Source organism: Thermobia domestica, chromosome 14 (assembly GCF_964235325.1).
Source record: "Thermobia domestica chromosome 14, izTheDome1.hap1.1, whole genome shotgun sequence".
NCBI classification, from domain to species: domain Eukaryota; kingdom Metazoa; phylum Arthropoda; class Insecta; order Zygentoma; family Lepismatidae; genus Thermobia; species Thermobia domestica.
Genome location: NC_137467.1, coordinates 175,603,137 through 175,626,432, shown reverse-complemented (window position 1 = coordinate 175,626,432; position 23,296 = coordinate 175,603,137). Strand labels below are relative to the sequence as shown.

The following is a 23,296-nucleotide window of genomic DNA, read 5'->3' as shown; positions in this document are numbered from 1 at the left end:
TGAAAAATGTCTTATTCCGTAGGCCTACTGAGTGCAGGATTATCTGTTAAAGCTTAATTTGTAAATTTTGATACACGGTGAACCCTTAAAAAGAAAAACTGCCCTAACTGATAGCAGAATTTCCTAACTACTCCCAGATTATTCAGAAATTTTAAATTATCTCATTTTTCCAGGTTTATATAGTTTTCCCGGTACCTCACAACCATGTGTATTAATCAAATATAAAGATAAATGTTAAAGTACAACTCACGAAGGAAATGTGGAAAGGAATAACATACCTGACATCACAGGGTAGAACTATAGATGATTCTCCACCAAGGAAAATCGATAGACCTAATAAAACAACAATGCCATTCTTGTACATTGGAACACAGCTACTGCTCTCGTACTCTCTCAATATACTTTTTGCTTTCTCTCCTTGTGATTCCTGAAGCATTCTCATAATTTTTGCACCAGAGGATCTAAAAAAAAAAAAACGCTACGACAATGTCGTCAACTGATATGTGTAGTATGAGGTTCACTTCCAACATGATCTAAAAAAAAAGTAAATTACATGTAACCAGTATAACTTTTAATATTAAATACGAAATTATGAAAACAATGAGATTTTATTGATATCCCTACTTTCTCGTTTTCTTTCGTTGGAGTTTAACCTCTCATTTAGCAGAGGCTATACATGAGAGAGATCCTACGGTTTTACTTTTGTTCCGAACCATACTTAAGTAATACCGGGTGAGTAGGGCACTCTACCAAGACACCTAAAATAGAATTTTGCCCTCCCGAAACTAACTATAGTTGTCAAGAGTTGGATCACAGGACCCTGCTCCCAATCCCAATCATAGGAGTTATGTATTTCGTTTAAAATAAGATAATCCGTATGAAACGAATTTGCAGATGGAATATAAGAAATCATTTGTGCCTTAAATATCAGATAATATGTTGTTGATGTTTCTTTTCAAATTATTAACATAAACATTTGCATACAAATTTCTAGACCTTTTACTAGTCTTTAGAAACTATGAAAGGGAAATTTATATTTGAGGGTGAAACAAGAAAGAAGTCCTACTTGTCGTGTTTGTCTGAAGACAACAATATTTTTTTGACGGAAATACGCAAATGGAATTAAAATCTTCATTTAAAAGAATTGCTAAACTCAGGTATAATCAAGAAAATTCGTGGATTAAGTACAATTATACTGTATTCTAGTGGAAAATGATTAAAAAAAAATACAGAAAACATGTAAACTTCCTCCCTGCGAACTAAAGAGAGGAGGATAATCTTCCCGCAACCGCTGCAAAACATCTTGCCTTGGCCTATTCGATTTTAGTATTGTGCGTCTTTCGCTGTAAGTCAACTTCATAAGATGTTCGACTTTAGCGTCATCTCTATTAACCTGCTCAAAAAAGGAAGAAAAAAACTGAGTATACGGGTTATGAAGAAGACAAGAAAATTATGCGAAGAGCAACTGTTATACAGCATCCCGTAGCCAAAGACATCAACCCGTAAGTTTGTAAAATATTTGCTACTATCATGAATAAATGAAAGGATATATAGTAAAAATAATTTCTCAGTCATCTTATTAGTTCCGTCCTTTGAAGATGTTCTAGATTTGAGTTGAATTGTTTTCAAGTTTAACACCCCTTTCAGCAAGTTACTGGGAAAGATAAAAGCAAATTAGCATCAAGCTAATAAAAGGCAAAGAGCTAATTTCCAAGTTGGAAGAACAAAAATGACCCAATTTTTAATGCAAATAAAACATACGACTTAATTTTCATAATGTAATCTCAAGCCAATACAATCCTAAGAATAAACAATAAAAGAGTTAAACATATACAGACTCCAACCTTTTTCGGAGTTAAAATACCTAATAAATTCAACTGGGAACCACATATAGAACATGTAAAGAGTAAGTTAAGAAACTGTGTTATGCAATTAGATGTGTAATAGATAGAATTAATGTAAAAACTGTTAAGTGTATATATTAATATAATTTTCATTCTATAATATAATGTTGCTTAATGTACTTGGGAAATACACCAAACAAATCTTGTCATATTTAAGTGACAAGAAATATTATACCAATATTTGCAGGAGTAGAATGTAACTCTTCTTGCCAAAATGTTTTTAAAAACACTTGAAATGATGACTCCTCCCTTAACGCATTTGTTCGAAATATTAATATATATGAAAATTCATGTTAAAAAAGACGTTTACAGATACAACACAACGAGTAAAGGAGACATTCACTTGCATACACATAGAACAAATATATAGGGCTATAATAAATCAGTCAGTGCCAGTGAGGTAGTCTAATATAAGTCTACCACCATCATGTATAAAAATTCTGAGATGTGTAAATAACTTTGGAATCAAACTTCAAAAGTATTTCATAGAACATTGTTTTTACGTTGTTGAAGAGTATGTACAAAATAATTCGTACGTTGTACATAAAAGTAAATGTATATAAATAAATTAGTGCTTAATCCATATATAATAATACTGTATAACTAACATGTCCAATTTCGTTGTGTGACGACGAACGAGTGCAGTAAATTAATGATTATGGTCATTTATGACGTGGAGCGCTTTTTCTCATACGTTTTTCTTTGCCTATATAGAGTCTATAGCTTTGGTGCATTACATACTTCCTTCTTTGTTAATTGAATTTGTTCTTTTTATCTTAAGCATTCATTTCTTGTAGGAGGGGTTAAATTCTTCGGATCACATGTACATTTGCAGGGCTTATTTTTGGTAGGTATAAATAGCTACAGAATCTGTATGGGTGTTAAAAAATCATATTGGAAAACATACTAACCAACTTACTCTGGTTGCCCACTAAAAGAGTGCATACCCCAAAGTGAGATTGAATATGCTTTTATGACATTTAAAATCATAAAAAATTACATCTAAAACTTATAATCTAAAATCTTACATCTAAAACTACAACTCTTCTAACTTATAATGAGCCCATGGTAGGGTATTGATTCCATTCTTTAAAACACATCTCTTATCATCTACACAACTTAAAGCTAACTTATTTACTTCTATACTGTACAAATCGTGCTTATAACTTGTAATCAAATTCATCTTCTTATAATATTCTTTTTGGCTAATCAAACAGTCCTTATATTCGTTAAATGAAAGTTCTTTATACACAACACACTTCTTAACACCTTTAGCTTTCTTACAACACTTTTCTTTATCGAACTTACCTTTAAAGTCTTTACCTGTTAAATCTATTTGAGGTGCTTTTATACTGTACATCTTACATCTTAAACCCACAAACTCTTGTATGATTGTATCTTTAATTTCATCCTTCATCTTACCAAGTATTTTCTTATTGATTTGTGGTATCCTATATTTGTTATCTTTAGGGTAATCACTCGTATCGAAGTAATCAATGTAATTTTTCATGTCTTTGTACACATTTTCTGTTTGAATATGGTATATATAACTATCGGTATCTGTATAACATACTTCTATTTTGTCTTGATATTTCGGTTTCATCACATTATAATGGAAATCGTACATTAAATATTTTGACAAATCTAGAATTGACATACCAACATAAATCGGTTTGTTAAATTGCACTTTGACCTTGTTCATATGAACTGCTACTAAATTTTCCGTAAAAACTATAGTACTCTTATAATTCGGTTTTGATACAAGTTTCTCGTATTTTTTCTTATCACTTACAAGTTTGATATTAACTCTCTTTCTAATATTCTCCATAGTCGTTCCAAAAACTGAATTGTTCATGAGCTTGTAGAAGTCTTTTTCAAAGTCATTTGTTGCTCTAGTTCTCATCTGCGTGTTTAAATCTATATAGTTCTTTAACCAATCTGATTGCTCGAACTCTATTACTCGATGTATCTTCTTAAGTTTTAATCCAAGTGATAGACACTGTTTTAAATTTCAATAGTGAATCACATATTTCTCTTTATCATATAGAGTTGTTAATAGCTTTGATTGTTTTGAACCAGGCGGACATATGTTTTGAGGAGCTAATGGGTAGTCTTTGTGATAGTCATGTAATTCTTTAGGATATTCAAGATCAACTTCTAATATGTAACCAGTATCAGAATCATCAGGTATATTTGTGAAATCTATTTCTTCAATCTCATCTTCACTTAACCATCTAAATCCCTTATACGGCAGATATTGACTCATTGCCCATCCATACAAGTTATTGGCATCTAGATACATTATGTAAGAATCTTCTTTGTTCTTATCATAATCTTCCATATACTTATTGTTTGCTTTTACATACCTTTTTGAGCATTGACTAATTCCACCTCTTATACCTTTCTCTACCAGTAATACCATATCATAATCCCACAACAATTCTAACTTTATATTCGTCATCTTTAACATTGCATCCCAAGCTAAACCTGGTGCCGTCATATACCAAGCAGGATCAAGATCATAAGCTTTAAGACATGTTTCTCTAAAGTTCTCAAACACATCTGCTAACAATAATACATCTGTTTTCAAATATAAATCATGGTATTGCCCGAGATTCTTAATGTCAAATGTTTTCCATACTTTCTTTGCATGTTCATAATCCTCATCACTTATATGTGTGTTCATAAGCTTGTTGAAGAATGCTTCCTTTAGCGGTAATTTTCTTTCTCTAAACCTATCCCAATTGTTAACATAATCATATGGGTATACACCTTTTCTTATTACAAGTCGAAACTGTTCTTGATTAGGATAAAAGTGTTGGGTATGTATCATTTGTTCGCGTTTCAAATTCGATGACAATTTGTCTAGACTAGAAGCCATAAATCTAAATTAATCTACAAATTTCAATTTAATAGTTCCAACCTTTTTACTGAATGATATGTATCTTTCCTCGTTATTGGGTATTAGATCTATTTCTTCTTTATTACATCCAAGCTCTTTTATAAACAAGTGTGAGTCATATCCTGTCAAGTTATGTATGATCACTGGTACAAACTTTGGTACTTTAACTTTTAAATTGCAGTTATTACATAGAGGTGCTACAAATTTTCTTGTTATATGATCGTGGTGCTTAACTTTATGATTTTCTTTAGTATACTCCTGCTTACAGTAATAACAACATTTAGACACATTGAACTCTTTTCTCTGACTTTTTGTTAATGGTAATTCGTTATTTTGTTTGTATATGTTCGATATGTGTTTGGCTTCTTTTGTTAACAGTCTTATAAATTTCTTAGCAGCGTTTTTACCTCTATACAAAACAGGATTGGATTTACTCCCATCGCTCTTTACTACATAATAATAAAATCCAGATGGCTTATGTTGTTGATATTTTTACGTATATGGCTCGTTATCCGGATAACATTCTTTACAACCCATAACTTTATGTAACAAACATTCAAAATCGGCATAAATCACAAATGGCATTTTCATTATGTATTGGTAGTTTTTCAATTCAACACATTTACCTTCTTCAGGCATTATTATTTTTACTGGCTCATTTAACGAACAATCTTGCTCATGTTTATTTAAAGCGTTTTGAGAGTAAAAGTATAACAAACATCTATCACATAAATATTTTCGAGCTCTCTTTTTAGTTAACTGTGTACATACTAGTCTGCTTAAATCCTTAATCCAACAATAGTGTGTTTTAACTTGGTCTTCATTTTGTTGTTTTACATATAATAAATTGACATGATTTTCTTGCTTGTTTTGTGTGTGATGTAGTATATAGATTGAATAGTCTTTATCATATGCATAAACATTTATAGAAATATCAAGTAATTTTTCAGCTTTTGGAATATCGTTTAGTTTTACAGGAAAATGAATATTTTTTAATTTAGATTCTAAGTTTAACAAAAGCTCATTATTTTTTAGTACTCGCTCAGGATGTGAATTTGCAGGATATAGGGCTCTGTATAATGAATATAAGAAACATTTCTCATCTTCATTCTTTACATCAATTACTGCCTTTTTGTTTTGAATTTGTTTAGGTAATTCTATGTATGTTGATCCTCTATATGGTGTATATTTGGAGATTGCTAGTTGTAAAAAGTTAATGTTTATAAGAGCCCAACCAGAACCTCTAGCTTGGAACTCATCCATTCTTGTTCTTAATCTTTGTTTCATCTTAGTTATTTCTTCCTTTAGATTACTTGATCGGTATATTTCCTGGTTTTCAGTGTTAAAATAGAAGTTTTCAGTTTCTTCACCTTTCTTATATGTACAACTTATATAAAGATTAGCTTTCAATGAACTATGTTTACTTAAGCTAATTTGTAATCTGTTTGATATAGCTTTAGATGTTGCAGTAATATATTGTTCAACTGGATCTTGTGGTTTGTAATCTGTTGTAAATCTCCATGTTTCTAATCTTGATTTTAATGCAATGTTTTGGCGTTTTACATCGATTGGTTGTGGTTCAACTTTGATTCTTGGTTCTTCAAATACTTCTTGTTTAAAGGGGAATATATTTCTAATCTGCCTTCTGCTTTGTTCATCGTCATATTGTTTAAGAAGGTCTATCAGTTCTGCTTTTCTTAATCGGGAATATCTTCTGATTCCCTTCTCTTTACATTGGCGTCTTAACTCTACTACAGTAAATTTACTATAATTATTCATCTTATTTATTATATAGAAAATCTTCAATTTTTATCTTCACCGGATTATTTCAGTTCAATTTCATTTGTCCTAATACAACGCTTAACATTGTACACTCCTGCCATTGTCTACATATTACGCGTTGTATTAGAACACGACTTTCATTGGAATAACCCATCAAAGTCACATATTAAAATTAAATCATTTTTGTAAGCTTACTCATCATCATCATCATCATAATCATCACTACCATATTTGTATTCATCATCACTACTCAAATCAGATGTTTTTTGTTGCATTACTAATAACTCTTTTTCGTTTAACAGTATTTGCTTCTCTAGTAGTGCTGCTAAGAGTTTAAGATCTTCATGAATAAGGTTAAGTCTATCATGTAATAAATGAAATTCTTTCTCCATATTTGTTATATAGAAAACCAACAAAAATGATATAAATTTAAACACTAAGAATAAAAACGAACATGACTACTGCTAAGGAAATATTATCTTACAAACCTATATTTGATTGTGTATGTAGATATTTAGATATTGGTGGTTATAATGATGAAGACAAAATAAATTTTAGCGTGTCCATAAGTATGTTAGATCATTTGTTCAAGAAAGCCACTAAAGAAAACAACTCATTTCTTACACAATACATTCTCTATGCGAACGTTATGAACTTGTCTGATGAAATATTAGATTCACTGACTGATGAACAATGGTTATCTATAGGTTATGATGATTATAAGGAGGAATATAACTATGATCACATTACAGAAGACTTCATACGCAAATATCTGCAGAAAGTTAATTTGAGTGAAATATGTTTATGGAAAAAGTTATCGGAAGAGTTTATAAGAGAATTAGCTGATAAAGTTGATTGGGAGATTATTTCAAGAAGCCAAGACTTATCAGAAGGCTTTATAAGAGAATTTGCAGATAGAGTTGATTGGAAAGTATCATATAATCAAAAGCTATCTGAAGAATTTATTAGTGAGTTTACAGATAAAGTTGATTTTGATGCTATATCTTATGGAAACAAACTCTCTGAGGCCTTTATACGAGAACATGCAGATAAAGTTTCTTGGAGGTGCTTATCTGAAACTCAACAATTATCAGAAAACCTTATAAGAGATTACGCTGACAAAGTAGATTGGGAAGCAATTTCATTGTTTCAAAATTTAACAGAAGGATTTATTGCAGAGTTCAAAGACAGAGTTCATTGGCAAAACGTCTCAATTTATCAACACCTCTCTGTAGATTTTATATATTTATTTAGACATTACGTAGATTGGAGAGTTATAATAAGAAAATATCATAATAATCTCGATTTAGGTAGTATATTGAATTTAGCATTCGGTGTTATAACAGATGGTTTGTTTAATGTTTAACACTTAAATTGTACTTTGATGGGTTAACCCATAAAAGCAATAGCATATTTAGTTTCTCGTTTTTATACTTAAATGTCTCTTAACTGAATAAACCTGTCAACAAGATCTATATCACTTAAATCTGTGTTCATATGCGAACCGTGCCAAGTTATTCTATCATCATATCTTTCTTTAGCTCTGTTGTATAAGTTGATAGAGTTTGGATCGTCGACGTTAAGCAAAATACTCATACTTGGATACTTAAGTTTGAGTTGTTTAATCCTACTTTCGTAATTGCATGTTTGTACTCTTCCAACCCAATACTTATACCGTTCTATTCTTTCTTTTTGATCTCGTTCTTCTTCGTCATAGTAAAAGAGTATATTTTCAAGTTGTTCTTTAGTAAGGTTTTTCTTGATAATGAATAGCCTATGTATCTTTCCTGGATCTTCTGTATATGGTGCTGCAACTGTTTTAAGATAATCAACTTTGCTTTCTAGTTCTTGATTGTACAATCGTAATTGCTCCATTTGTTGTTCTATCTCTTCTACTCTTGATTGTAACTCTTCTTGGTCTTCTTGAATCTGTTTAAAATTAGAAACGAAATAGTCTTCGATGATTACAGCACATTTTTCGTAAAAGTCATGTGATGTACAAAAAGCAATAGCTAGGAAAATTCTTTTGTACACATATGTTCAGAAATTAATAAATCTTTCTCGTTTGAACCTTTTGGTTCTATATAATACGTTAAATTTAGCCTCCTACAATTATAGGAAGCCAATTTTTCATTGTAGTATTCCAATAATTCTTTAGAAACTTTATTTTTCAGCCAGTTGTCAAACCTCTTACCGCCACTCTGACACAACTTAGTAGCATTGAAGTATCCTGTACTCTTATCTATAATCAACTTGAAATCACCGAAGATACCATACCAATAGTTATCTTTGATCTGTTCATAGCAAATATCATTTAAACTAAGAGGACTATCCATAGTACTCATATTTATTATATAGAAAATCTTTATTTTTAACTTCATTTTCGTACTTCGGAGGAACATATTTCCCCATGTGCAAAATCCCACACAGCGAAACCAAACTTCTTTATACAAACACAAAACAAAAGAAGCAAGCAGATGGTACTAAATTTCAGAAAATAATTAGCCCCTCTGTATTCGGAGGTCCAAAATGTCAAGTATTTTCTCGCTGAAAATTGTATGAGGTTGTATGTTTGAAAGGGGTCCAGCGCTGGTGGCCTCCTTGTTGTAACCTTAATTATCAGATAATAATCTATCACAAGCGATCTATACTGTTAATCAATTCTTCTTCTGATAGTGATGTCCAAAACTTATTACCCTTACCTTTTTACACCTATTCATCTTTTAAATCCAATCCTTTTAATTTTTCGATTACTTCATCATCTCGAATTTCTTCTATAACTTCTTTGATCGTGTTGAGTTCACACTTGAAAAATTCGCCTTTATATTTAAATTCATCTAATTGTTCATGCACAAGTGACTCTAACTTTTTAGCATCATTTGTCTTATACGTTTCTTCATAATGAAATAGCTCGAAGTCAAGCCTAAACTCATTAAACTGACCTAGGCGTTGTTCAAGTTTTTTTGTATAACCCACTTTATATATATTCTTCTCTTGGTGCTGTTTGGTAGTTGCTATATAAACAAAACCTGACTTATCATTATCTTTTTTCAATTGAGACCATCTTTTTATTTCTTGGAACAAGTCTGGATGAACATATGTACCCCTGATTATCCTTTGTCTTCCTCCTAAAATCATGTAATATATTTTTTTCGACTGATACTTTTCTTCTAATATTTTTATTAGTTCTTTTGATCCTTTATTTTCTAACCAGTGATCAAACCTTCTACCATTGACCTGACACAGTTTAGTAGCATTAAAGTAGCCAGTTTTCTTATCGATAATCAATTTGAAATCACCAAAAATACCATACCAATAACTGTCTTTAATTTGTTCGTAGCAAATATCGTTTAAACTAGGAGAATTATCCATAGTACTCATATTTATTATATAAAAATGTTTATTTAATCATTTTTGAAATCGTTACCAGCTAGTTTTGCTGTGTAAGATGAGTTTTGAAGTTCCTAGATTCGGAGGAACTTCGAAGTTTGTTGTGTTGCTACTTTTTTGATAATTTCCACAGCTGGAATACGAGCGCTGGAAATATATGTTATGGGGGTATCGTTTCGTTACCCCCTTATCTCATTCAAACCAACCTTTTATGGCATAATAACCATAAAAGACAAACATATTTACACTACAACATTACTTTTATCTATCCAACTATTATGCGAATCATCAAACCCTAGCCATTTGACATATACTCTATCACCTTTCTTTCTCAACACCTTTTCCACCAAGTATTCATCTTTATGCCTCGTCTTTAATAGTTCTGGTTCGTAAAATCTACCTTGCACATCCTCTTCTTCTAAATCTTTAATTCTATATGTAGGCGGATTAGATGGAATAACTTCACTAATAACAAATACTTCTGTTGACCAATTAGGTGTATATCCTTTCTCAAATAACCCTTTCGACTTACTTATACGAACATGATCACCTAACTTGTATCTGGGCTTAACACGCTTATTCTTTTTGATACACTTTCTCCAATATCTGTTTGCTCATTCTTCGTATTAACTTCTACAGGCTTTAAACCAATTGTTCTATGAACTTGATGATTATATTCTTTAACTAGTGTTGGTAATATCTCTATCCATTTATAATTCCCTTGTGTTGTGAACCTTTTCGACATGTTCTGCTTAAGTGTTCGATTAAATCTCTCAACAACAGAAGCTTTCTTACCACTATAGGTTGAGTAGTGATTAATCTTATTTTCCTCCATCAACTTCTTAAACTCTTTATTGTAAAACTCTTTACCTTGATCGGTTTGTAAGTTACTAGGTTTTCTCGTTCTTAATATGGATTCGAATGCTTCTGTAACATTCTTCCCACTCTTATCTTTAACAGGAACGGCAAACGCATATTCCGAGAACACATCTATAATCGTTAGCAGATACTTATAACCTTTATTCAATTTGGAAACACCTTTTAATACTCCACTATCCATTTCAACAAGATCAGCTTGCCAAAGATCATCGATACCTTTTATAACTACACTTAATCTGTCAAAGTTTTTTCTAGATGGTTTGTGAATTTCTTCTATAATGTCTTCTCTAACAGCTTTACCTTCTTCTAGTCAATCAGGCTTTTTAACGAATTGAGTTTTAGTAACACCACATACAGAACAAATACCTTTCTTTAGATATCTTCCATTCTTTGTTTGTTCAATTCTAATGGTATCTTTCTTCGTATCTGTCGATTTCTTACACTTAACACAATACATCCTGTTTATTATATAGAAAATCAATAACTATCGCTGTTTAATATTATGCTTTCAACATTCTCACCATCATCATCACTATCTTCGTCTTCTCTTTCTACATGCATAAGAAGCAATAGTAATTTACCATGTTTCAGATCAGAACCTTTAGATGGTCTAACTGCTAATTTATCATTTGTATTAAAGTGCAATGGAAAAGTTTCAACTAGAGAATCATTTAAATATATATCTATATAATACGTATTGTAAGATGACTCTATATGCATTATCCTACCTTTATAAAGAAATTTGTATGTGATAGATAGAGTATGTATTAAAAAGAACGGAGTTTCAACATTTTCTGATATCAATCGACTATGAAGCTCTATAACATAACTCCGTTTGATGAAGTTAAGCTCTTCTTTCAACATAGCAATATTTTTTCTCACAACTGTATTATCTAACTCTGATGTCATTTTAACATTACCAAAGATATCCATATTTATTATATAGCAAACGTCTTTAGGAAAGCTCTCTTTCTATGTACATTACAACAAACAATAATTGACCTTCTTCCATAGCTGAATTTTTATTTGGCTTAATTGTGATTATATCGTTCTTGTTAAAGTTAAAAGGTAAATTTTTAATCAAAGTATCACCCAAATATATATCTAGAAAGTATTTATCAAAACTTAATTCCATGTGCATTATTTTCCCATTATAGAGAAATTTGTAACCATTAGAAAGATTAAATATTCTAAAGATTGGCTCCTTAACGTATTTAACTTTTAATCGATATAGTAGAGGCATGGTTTCTTTTTGCATAATCAATCTAGTAGTATCCACCTTAACCTTTTCAATATCTTCTTTCTTTATCTATGTCTCTTGTAACGTTTCTAATGCATCTTCAAATCGTTTTCTATCGTTCTCTAATTGAGCTTCTATTGATCTAAGTTGACTTACGCTAACAACATCATTTAAATTCTCCAACAATTTTAATTTTTCTTCACTAATATCAACATCACCTTTTCTATCTTTAACATTACCAAATATATCCATACTCATTTATTATACAGAAAATGCCCATCCTAGTTTTTCAAAACATTTCTTTAACATCTCTATTTGTCTAGGTGAGTGTTGAAAATCAATATCAACATGAACATCGTGCTTTTTCAACAGATGGTACAATACACATTTCAAGTTAATAAACAATACTCTTTTCGGATACAGTTCCCTAAAAACCTCGTGTAAGTTTTCGAACTCATTTATAAGTGTTTCCTCCATATGTTGTAATTTTAATGGTTTTTGATCGGTAAGGTGATAGTGTATTAAATAGACATCATCATAATATTTTGTGTATTTGTTTTTCTTTAGTACTTCTAGAACATCTTTTGTTGATATTAAATCTCTTGGTATATCTCTAAGCTCATCATTTAACACCTTGAGCACCTCTTCGGGAATAATTCTATCCTGCAAAGCTTGCAAACGAGATAACTGTAACTTTGTATCTTTTTGTAGTATCGTACCATGGTTTTCTCGCACAAGCAGCTCTCGTTTCTTTATAAGTACTGTAAACCCAACCACTCTCTACAGAACAATCGTCACAAATGTATCTACTCATACCTTTTGTTAATGACTTACTACCACAATAACTGCATTGTAATGGTGCGGTGCTATAATTTGACAGCAAGTCCTTTAAGGTAATTATTGGACGTAACTTTTCCAATTCTTTTTCCGTGTACAAAAATTTAGGTATTAGCATTTCCCATAAATCAATAGCTGTATATACGTTGTTTCTATCTTTTAAGTCTATCTCACTAACATACTCAAAATACTGATAAAAATTATAACTATCTAGTGCATCTAATTCATCCTGATGCTTCTCAAAATAAGCTAAAAATCTATTGTGTATAGCTTCCATTGTTTATCTTAACACAAAACTTTTATGGATACAACCCATAAAAGCACTTAATCATTTTTAATCATATACATAACATCACTAAAAGAATACCCTTGATTTAGAAGATTTAAGACCTTAACACAAAGATGACCACATATAACTGAATTAAAGTCTTGTATTCGTTCGTCATTGTAAAAGAAGTTTTCGGTACCAAGATATTGTACCAGTTATTTAGGAGGAACACCACCATAAGAATCGAGCACGTACTTTATGTTGTTATCTTTCCTATAGCATATCCAATGAGTACCAATGTTTTCTGATTTATCGAGGTTAACTACGCCACACTCATGTACATAGGGTTTTTGTGGAAGTTCATCACTCATAAATACACCTCTAAATCGTTTTATCTTTAATTCTTTAGCCAACCTCTCTATATCGAAGTTGGTCAATGGTTTTAGTTTTTTGACTACTTTGGTTTACCCGCCCCCTGCTTTTCTTCCATAGCCATATTGTGTCTTTTTTGTTCTTCAAGTTCTTGTTTATTCTTCTTAGCATCAAGTACAGTTTTAGTAATCGCTGCTGCACCACCTGCTAATGAGCCAACTGCTCCTAAAGCTGCTAAAATGGCTGGAATTGTAAAGATAAAACCGCCCATATGCTCTTTCTTAATCTTTTTCATTTGTGCAGTAGTTAAAGTTAAATTCATTCCCTTACCTTCTTTAATTTTCTTAGATTTATCACTAAGTTGTTTCTTTGTTAATACATGATCAATATTTAAATCCTTTAGTTCGTTGTAAGGAACACTAAACATACAACCTTTAACAGAACACATCTTCCTATTTATTTAAGAGAAAATCTTTGTTTGTAAAAGTACAGTTGCTGTTGCTCCACCAAAATCGATTAAGGAATCATTCTCATCTGTTATCCTTATCTCAAAATTGTCAACCTTGTCTTTGGTTATAGGGAAAAATAATGGATAAGTAGGCTCGTAAATAATACTATGTTTGAACTCAGCATCTGTTTTGAATGATGCTATGATCCCTGTTTCTCTATGTGTGTACTCTGTATCTTTAACAAACATGCCATCTGCTATATTGCAATGAACGTTAATTGTATAGAACGGATGAAACTTTGGCAACTTACTTCCAATATGTGTTTTGTTCTTTTCTAAAACTTCAAAAACATTAAACCCGAGGACAGTGCCTATACTCCCAATTGTAACATCATTACTATCAGTTTCAATTTTAACTCTATTTCTTAAATGATCTTCTGATAATGTTATGTTGTTGGATTGAGATTTTAAATATTCATTAAGACTGTTTAAGCTGTATTGCCCTTCTGGTATAAAAACTTGTCAATCACCATATGAGAAACTGTTTGTTTCTGTTGTTATTTTTGGAGTTAGATATGTACTGTAAAACCCAACTAGTCCTATACTTAAATAGTTGCTCCTGTTGTCTAATTCGTAATGAGTTTCTTCTTTAAAACAGAAGTATCACTCGTTAGCTTAAATACCTTAGCTATTTATTATATAATAAACGAATGAGTTTGATTTACCTAGAGATATTCCAAGAGAGAAAGTAATCAAGTTAATAGAAGATGTCATTCAAAAGTTAGAATACAGTTTAAAGAAGAAAAAGAGAAAACTACGAATTGTTAAATATGCATACTACACTTTGATCACGTTATCAGTTATACTTTCTGCAACAACTGGGTTTATAAATATTTTTATACCTGTAACAATTTACTCGATATTAACAACGTCTCTTGCAACTGGAAGTGCTATAATAACAGGTTTGTCTTCTAAGTTAAACATAAGCAAAAGAAAAGACGAATATAAAACCATTGTTACTTGTATTAACTGATTTAAAGAACAGTTAGAGATGATAATAACATTAAATGGTGAGATGGATAGTGAATATATAAAAGATACGTTGCTTAAGGTGAGAGAACAACTTAAAGATATAAGATAGGCTATGTAAATACAAGTCAAGTCCTTAAAGACAACGTAACACCTGGAGACTACAAATGGTGTCCGCATTACGGACACCCTTCCAAATGAACAACCTCACACAACCTTCATCAACAGGCATATAGAGATTTTAAAGGTGAGCAAAACGCTCGCCTTACAGTTCATCCTCAAACTGTTTGAAAGGGGTCCAGTGCTGGTGAACCCCAACGTGGGGTATTGAATCAATGCCCCTAACTTCTGAAAAATTTTTCTTATCTTCTTCGTCTACATGATCTTGGATGGCGTTTCTAGGTTGTGAATACTCTAAGACAAATAAGATCATAAAATGTGATGATTTTCTCTATAATAAATGAGTAAGAAAACTATTAGGTGGGATGTAAAAGAGATGATAAAAGAAACAACAGCTAAGAAAAGAAATGGGGAGCTTATACCTGATGATGTTCGATGTCTTATCGTAGGTCCGTCGGCGTGTGGTAAAACTTTTTCGCTATTTAACTTCTTATTACAGCCAGATTGGTTAAACAATAATTACTTCTACATATATTCTAAAAGCATGAATCAGCTAAAGTATGAGCAGTTAAAAGATCGATTTGAAAAGGCAGAACTAAAGTTCAATAAACAAATAGCAACGTTCTTAAATGGTAATGATTCTATTGTACCTATTGATGAATGTGAAAAATACTCTGTTGTTGTGTTTGACGATTACATTTTGGAGAATCAAGATACTGTTAGAAATTACTTTACAAGAGGTAGGCATAGACATTTAGATTGTTTCTATCTTGCACAAACATATTCGAAAGTACCTAAACAGCTTATAAGAGATAACGTTAACTTCTTATGCATATTCAGACAAGATGATACTAATCTTAAACCTGTGTATAATGAGTTTGTTGGGGGAGATATGCTTTATGATAAATTTAAAGAGATATGTTCAAAAGGTTGGCAAGAAGATTATGGTTTTATAGTAATTGATATGACAAGGAAGGTAAACAATGGTAAGTATAGGAACAAGATAAAACACTTCATAAACGTTTGTTGTTTTTTGATGTTTGACGTTTTAACGTTTGACGTTTTTCACGTTTATTGACGTTTTTTCACGTTTTTTGACGTTTTTCCCGTTTTCCTTTACAGACGTCGGGAAAATCGACGCCCTTGTGTAGATGTTAAAACAATCTTCATCAAAGAGTCTGGCCTATATTTTCACGTTCATTGACGTTTGTTCGTTTGCTATACAATAAATGGATGAGAAAGAAATTGATAAGAATATTAAGTTGAAGGAGTTCTTGATAAAGGGCTTCAAATCTTGGAACAAAGAAAGAGCAGGTATATACGATAAATTTAAGACACAAGAGCAACCTGTAATTGATGCTATTCAAAACTTGGGGAGTGAGATCAAAGAAGTAGCAGAACAAAATAAAAATCTAATAACTGAACTTGTTCCAGTTGCACATAAGTCGGTTTCAATTGATCCTAGTCTACTAGAAACACCTAAAAAGATAACTTATGATAGTTCTCCAAGTAGTAGCGATACGCCTATAACGGGAGAAATAAAACAAATGAGAAAACAAATTAAAGACAAAGTGGAAGGAGTACAACCTTTAACAACAGCACAGTGATTTGGTAAGATTGCAACGAAATATTATAGTAAAAGAAATGATAGTGTATTTGGAATAAGAACTGTAGAAGAAGATGGAAAAATAATAAACAAGATAGGAAATTTGGAAGTTAAAGTGAGTGGTGATGATTTGATAATTAATGGTAAAACTTATAAAGGAACAGAAGGTCTATGGGAATTGTTAACGACGAATACTAATAAAACCATTGAAGATTATGATGATGATGATTTTGAACAGTACAAGGAAATAATAATAGAATCAGATGCCGCCTTCCAAAAATATAATCGAGATAAAAAAGTAGCATCTAGTAGAGGTTCTAAGTACATTAATATTATCAAGCCTATTTGGGATAATTATATTAAACCATCTTTACCTCCAACACCACCAAGAAAGAAAACACCAAAGTCTGGTGAAGGAATTAAACAATATACAGAGATACCTAAAGAGTATGTATGGATGGATGATGTGAGAAGGTTTATAGATAGGTTAATAGTTATAGATGGAGAAGAAAAGGCTGGAAATGATAACTTTTAATATGAGAAAGTAGGTATAGTGAGTATGATTAATAATAAGCTTTCACAATTTCTTCCTAATGATCCGAAAGGTATGGGTTATTTGATTAAGATCTTAAATACATTACCACCACGATTCTGGAATGATGAGAAGCTTGGAAAAGGATTAGTAAATGATTTGATTAATAAACATCCAGGTGAATTACATATTCCAGGTTTTAGATTTTCCGGGCCTGCGACTAAGCTTCAAGAAAGATTAGAAAGAGGTGATAAAGGTATTAACCCATTAGATGAGGCTTGTAAAGAACACGATATATACTACAGAGACAATAAAGATACAGAGTCAAGACATATTGCAGACAAGGAACTAGAAACTAAAGCATGGAAAAGAGCATTTAGTAGTGATGCGCCAATTGGTGAACGATTAGCTGCTTTTGGAGTTGGTACTGCTATGAATGCTAAGGTTAAGTTGAGATGGGGATTATAAGTTTTTAATTGTTATTATGTATGATTCTTTTATGGGTATATCCCATAAAAGCGTTGTTTCAAGATTTTCTTTATAATAAATGGATAGTGTTGAGAGTTACGAGTTACAGAGCTTTAAGGCTAACACAAGAACATTTAATAATTTGAATGAAGCTAACAAAGATATTGAGTTCGATTTCGATGTGAGGGATGGGTTCGTACATCCACACAAAGCAGATTGTTATATGACTTTTGAAGTTGTTGGTGCATCAGTTGGAGGAACATTTGGTGCAAATGATACTATAAAACTTGTAGATAACTTCTTCCCATTCTTCTTTTCTCAAATTGAGGTTAGAAAGCATGGAGTGGTTATAGATAAGATTGAGCTACCAGGAATAAAATCTACAGCTATTGGAACATTAAAGATTTCCAAACCAGAAGTTGAATATTTAAAACAAGCAGGATTTGAAACAGATGATAAACTTGGTCTGAGAAAGGACTTTAGTGTTTTGTACCCATTAAGATTAATTCCAGGCTTTTTAAGTTATTATAAAGAGGTTATGTGGAAAGGTGGATTGAGAATAACATTTACAAAAGCTAACAACAATAACGATGTTTTGTACAAATGGACTGGATCAGGAGCAGCTCCTCATGATGGAAAAATAACAATAAAAAGTATGGAGATAAGAATGCCTATCGTTGAATACGAATCTAATTATGAAAACAAGTTAAAGTTGAATATTCTTAAAGAGCCTAAAGTCATGTTTTCATTCCATACTTATCAATGTGTTCAAAAGAATGTTGCAGGTTCTTTCTTGGAATTTGATGTTACTACTCAATTTAATTCTAGACAATTTGATATGCCTGATTTCGTAGTTGTAATGTTCCAAACTGATAGAAGTGGTAAACAAACAGCAGATGCAAGTAAGTTTGATCATTGTAAGGTAAAGAATATCTATCTTAAGAATGGGAGGAATGAGATATTTCCAAAAGAATCAAGAAACTTAGATATCGCTAACAAGGATTATTTTAAGATGTACGAAGACTATACTGCATTTAAGAGAATAACATGTGGTAACACTGAAATGTACTATGACCCTAAAGAGTTTATAGATAACAGACCAATGTATGTGATTAATTGTACTAAGAGGAAGAAGGTATCGGTAAATGAGAGAATAAACATAAAGATTGTTGTAGACTTTGCAGAAGCTGTGGCTGCTAATACTATATGTTATGCGATTTTAATTGGACAAAAGAACATTACATATGATCCCAAGAATGAGAAAGTAGTAGAAGAGTTTTAGATAGTTATCAAAATATCAACGGACATATAGAGATTTTAAAGGTGAGCGTTTTGCTCACCTTAGGGTTCAAGAATCTAAGGACCACCAGCGCTGGCCCTTTATCAGTTAGCCATAGGCGACTTTAAAGGGTATCGAAAAGATACCCTTGCATCCTCAAACTGTTTTCATTAACGATTGTTTTATGGAAGTTTTTCCATAAAACGAAATTGATAAAAATGATTAAATGTTTTTTGGTGAAAATAAAAATTGAAAAGTGTTCATTGATTTTCTATATAATAAATACGATGGCAAAACACGTTGATTTTTTAAACAACCTTGGAAGTCTTGAACAAAAACAGGTTATTGGATTAAGAGAATTAGAATTAAATACGGAATATAAAATTGTAAAAATGGAAAAGATTAAAACTAAGTTTGGAAAGAGCATATGAGTCGAATGTGAGAAGTTCAAGGTTTTTCTTCCACCTAGATTTACAAAACACTTAACAGATAAAATGATTGATGAGATCGTTAAAGATGGAATAAAAATCAAATACACTGGTCTAAAAGGTAACTATCCAACTGTTGAGTTCTGTATGTAAATCCAAAAAATGAACGAAAATGAACAAAAATATGTTGTCACAAGTAAAAAATGGAGTGTTTAGAAATGGATCCTCAAAAAAAGTTCATTCTTACTAATAACTTTAATGTAATTGTGAAAAATGTGCAAACCGAAGTTCAAGTAGTTTTTGATATTAACGGCTGTCTATTCAGTCTGAATTACGATTACTGGACAGAGTTTAAGAAGTCATTGTTTCCTATAGAGAACGAGGTAAACAGAAGATTCCATTATCAGTATCCGAACTTGTAATTTTAAGTATGTTCTAAGTGTATAAGTGTTTTTTTATGGTAATACCATAAAAGCTAAGACCTTTGGATATACAAATACAACTCAGTTATTAAATGCTTCAACTCTAGAAATCTGTGTGGGGAGAAAAAGAGATGTGAGAAATACATTTTGTATATGGAACACTAGCGCGCGCATGTGGCACGTTTGGAACTAAATAGTGGCTCTGTCGACAACGATGTTCACAGCCAAAGTCGGCCGTGTAACAGCGCAACATATTTCGCTCGAATTCTGACCGTTACGAGAGAAAAGTTTAGCGAAGAATACAGCGCCCGAGCTATGTTTAGCTGTTAATTTCAATACTAAGTATATGAGAGGCGACGTATATGCCGCCGTTAATCATTCTCTCTCTGTTTCTATTACATAAACCTCTCTGTCATTCAGAGCTGATGGGAAGGAAAGAGAGAGAGAATAAGAATCAGAAAAAAAATTGGTAAGCGTACAAGTTTTACTTCCTCCTTCTTCTTTGCTATATATGTATATGTATGTTGGTGTGAGGAAAAGGAAAAAGAAAGAGACTATAAATCTCATGTACATATATGCTCATTCTTCTTCTCTCAACTTGCTTGTAAACTGGATATATGTATGCGCGTCTAGCGTAAGTGTATATGTATGTACGAGCGAATCAACATACTTTTTAACTTATCATCATTCAGCCATCTGTGGGCCGATTTCGATCAAACAAAAACTATTTTTTCAATCAAAGACAGCGCTATAAGTTGTAAGTTTTAGAAGTAAGATTTAGATGTAAGTTTTTATGATTTTAAATGTCATAAAAGCATATTCAATCTCACTTTGGGGTATGCAACTTAGTACAGTTTCTTGGGTCATTCTGTGTTGACTAAAAATATATACGAAATGTGTTAGCTTGGAGTTTTGGCCCAGAAGTAACCACCCCTAACTACTTACTTCCATTGAAATGGGAATCAAAGAGAAGTAAGATGATTTAAGGTGTACATAAAAAATAATCAACTCGTGAGTCTCTCTGTCATCATTTGCCTCTGAGCCTATCGTGTGTCCCATGCGTAGTTTTGGTAAATACCATATTTAAGAAGAAAAACAAAAATCAGCATATTTCTTTAGGTACGTAAACTACACACCTAGCTTGGATGGCATTATCACAAAAAAACGGCTGATTCACTCAAAATAAATTTTGCGCTGCATTTATCACTGACCCTCAACAGGCTCTTCTCTTCCATCATTTCATTTAAGTTAATTCAATAGAAAGAGAATAGTATGGCTAACAGAACGGGTGTAAATTTTGCGCAAACGTAGGGTACTTAATGAGAAGATATATAATATTACCGTATGATATAATATTAATATATAAGTTAGAGACATGGATCTCTACATATCTGACTTATACGATAGAGTTTACTTATCACAGTTTTGCAAGCATACAAGAAATTTTTGGAAAATTATGTTCCCATAGTTTATGAAATGCCATTCAGCTGAGAATCATACAACTTCAACACAAAATATTGACTTGTTCCGAAACTTTCAAATGTGCAACATCTAGGAAGGCAGAAAAATATCGTGGCGTAGGATTTTAGAAATCTTTTCGTAGAAAGCATTTTCATACTTTTTCTTGTAAATAACACTACTTTCCCGTTCTGCATGTGTCTGTTTCCATATGCAAAGTATTCTACTTGTTGAGAACAGTATGCCAAAAATCACAATATCGTCCTACGTAATTCACATTCATAAAAGGATTTTATTTTCGAGTTTTTAAATTACAGTGCTCAAGGGGGAAACTTTGTGGGTACTGTTTCAATGTGCATCTATGAATTATTACATGTTTCATAAACGAAATAACTCTTATGAACACAGAAAGTACAACTGAAGTTGGATAAGAGTTGAAACGGAGGTAGGTAGGGTGGCAGTGATACGTGACGTAAAATATGATATCCAAACACGCTCATTCGTCTGTGTAGGCAAAATGTCCGCAAATCCTATTCCTTATATCATACAAGAGTTACATCGTAAAGTATATTGTGATTGATTGATTGATTTTGAGTTTTACGTCCCGTTCAGCAGCGAGGCTATATGAGACGTGGACCTACTGATTAACATGGAATCCGAACCACATGAGCTCCCGCCGGGAATCGAACCCGGATCTCCCGCGCCAAAGGCGCGTATGCTAACCGCTTAGCCACGGAGGAGCTCGAAGTATATCGTGAAACCGGCTGATGCTCAATTCCGATCGTTTAGATCCGACTTTCCTCACGGAGCTGAAGTATATTTTAAAGAATACCAGGTCTACATCAAACATCGCACCATAATATAAATTACAAATTCATTTGTGAATATTAAAAAAATGTAAATTCAGAATAGAACAAGAAAAGAACAAATGCTAAATACCTTTTAATTACTTTCACTGCTTTCATTTAAAAACGAAAACCCTTCCATGGATTCAGTCTGTAACTGAACGTACATAGTGATGTGAGGACGACGACGACTAAGTTGAATATGATGATGATCATGCTATTAGAGGAAGTTCTTCGTCGTCCTGCAATTCATCGGTCTTCCATAATTCTTGTTTATTATTTTTTTACGTGGTCGACACAACCGGTCTTTTTTAGGGTATCTAGGAGTAACCTTCAGATATTAATTCCTTAATATCATTGGCTTCGTACTTTGTGTTGTGTAATTTATTAATGCTCTATATGTTTATATCATTTCTACGGATGCAGCTGACAGTGCTATGAAAGCAGGTGAATCACTATTTTCCCCACACTTTTTGCCATTTCTTTGGGTCCGTAATTCTTATATTTTTCTCTTACTCCTGAAACTCTATGTGTAAAGGCTCTCGTTTTATAATATTATCTTCGAATGCAATACGTTTTTTGTTTAACCATTATTTGATTTCACCTACGCGCCGCTTTTGTGTTGGAATGGATTTGCATAATCTATTATGTTAAGATACATTGTCAAGTACAAAAACAGCCTCTCCGGTATGTTTGGTATTAATTGTACTGCAAAGAACCTTCTATATGAATCTACTGTAAGTTCATCGTGGACGTCAGCGGTTATTTTCTCACAAAGAAATGCCAACACGGCATTTTTTTATAAATCCCATTTCATTTCTCCGCGTGAACTAGCACAAATCTCCTTTCCTTGCACGTGGAGGCTTCAAGCCGGAGCTCACACCTTCTACCGCAGCATGTTGTCGTTGGTGTCCTTCGTTATCCAGAGTAAACCGAATTCTACGCAAGATTCATCTATATAAAATATCAGTAAATGCATTGCTCAAAACTGATTTGCCTTACGAACCGGTGACGCCATCGTATATGATCGAATTTTATGAAAGCAAACATATTACTTCGCCTTACATACCGGAATCCGATGCCTTGT

At 32.2% G+C, this 23,296-nt stretch overlaps 1 long non-coding RNA gene across 1 annotated transcript in view; it reads right to left on the bottom strand.

The window, feature by feature from the left end:
• LOC145670754 (uncharacterized) overlaps positions 1-23,296 on the bottom strand; it is a 40,849-nt gene that overhangs the window by 2,261 nt on the left and 15,292 nt on the right. The window contains exon 2 of the long non-coding RNA XR_014128412.1: positions 279-461. This is a non-coding gene — a long non-coding RNA (uncharacterized LOC145670754). The remainder of the gene's footprint in view (positions 1-278; positions 462-23,296) is intronic.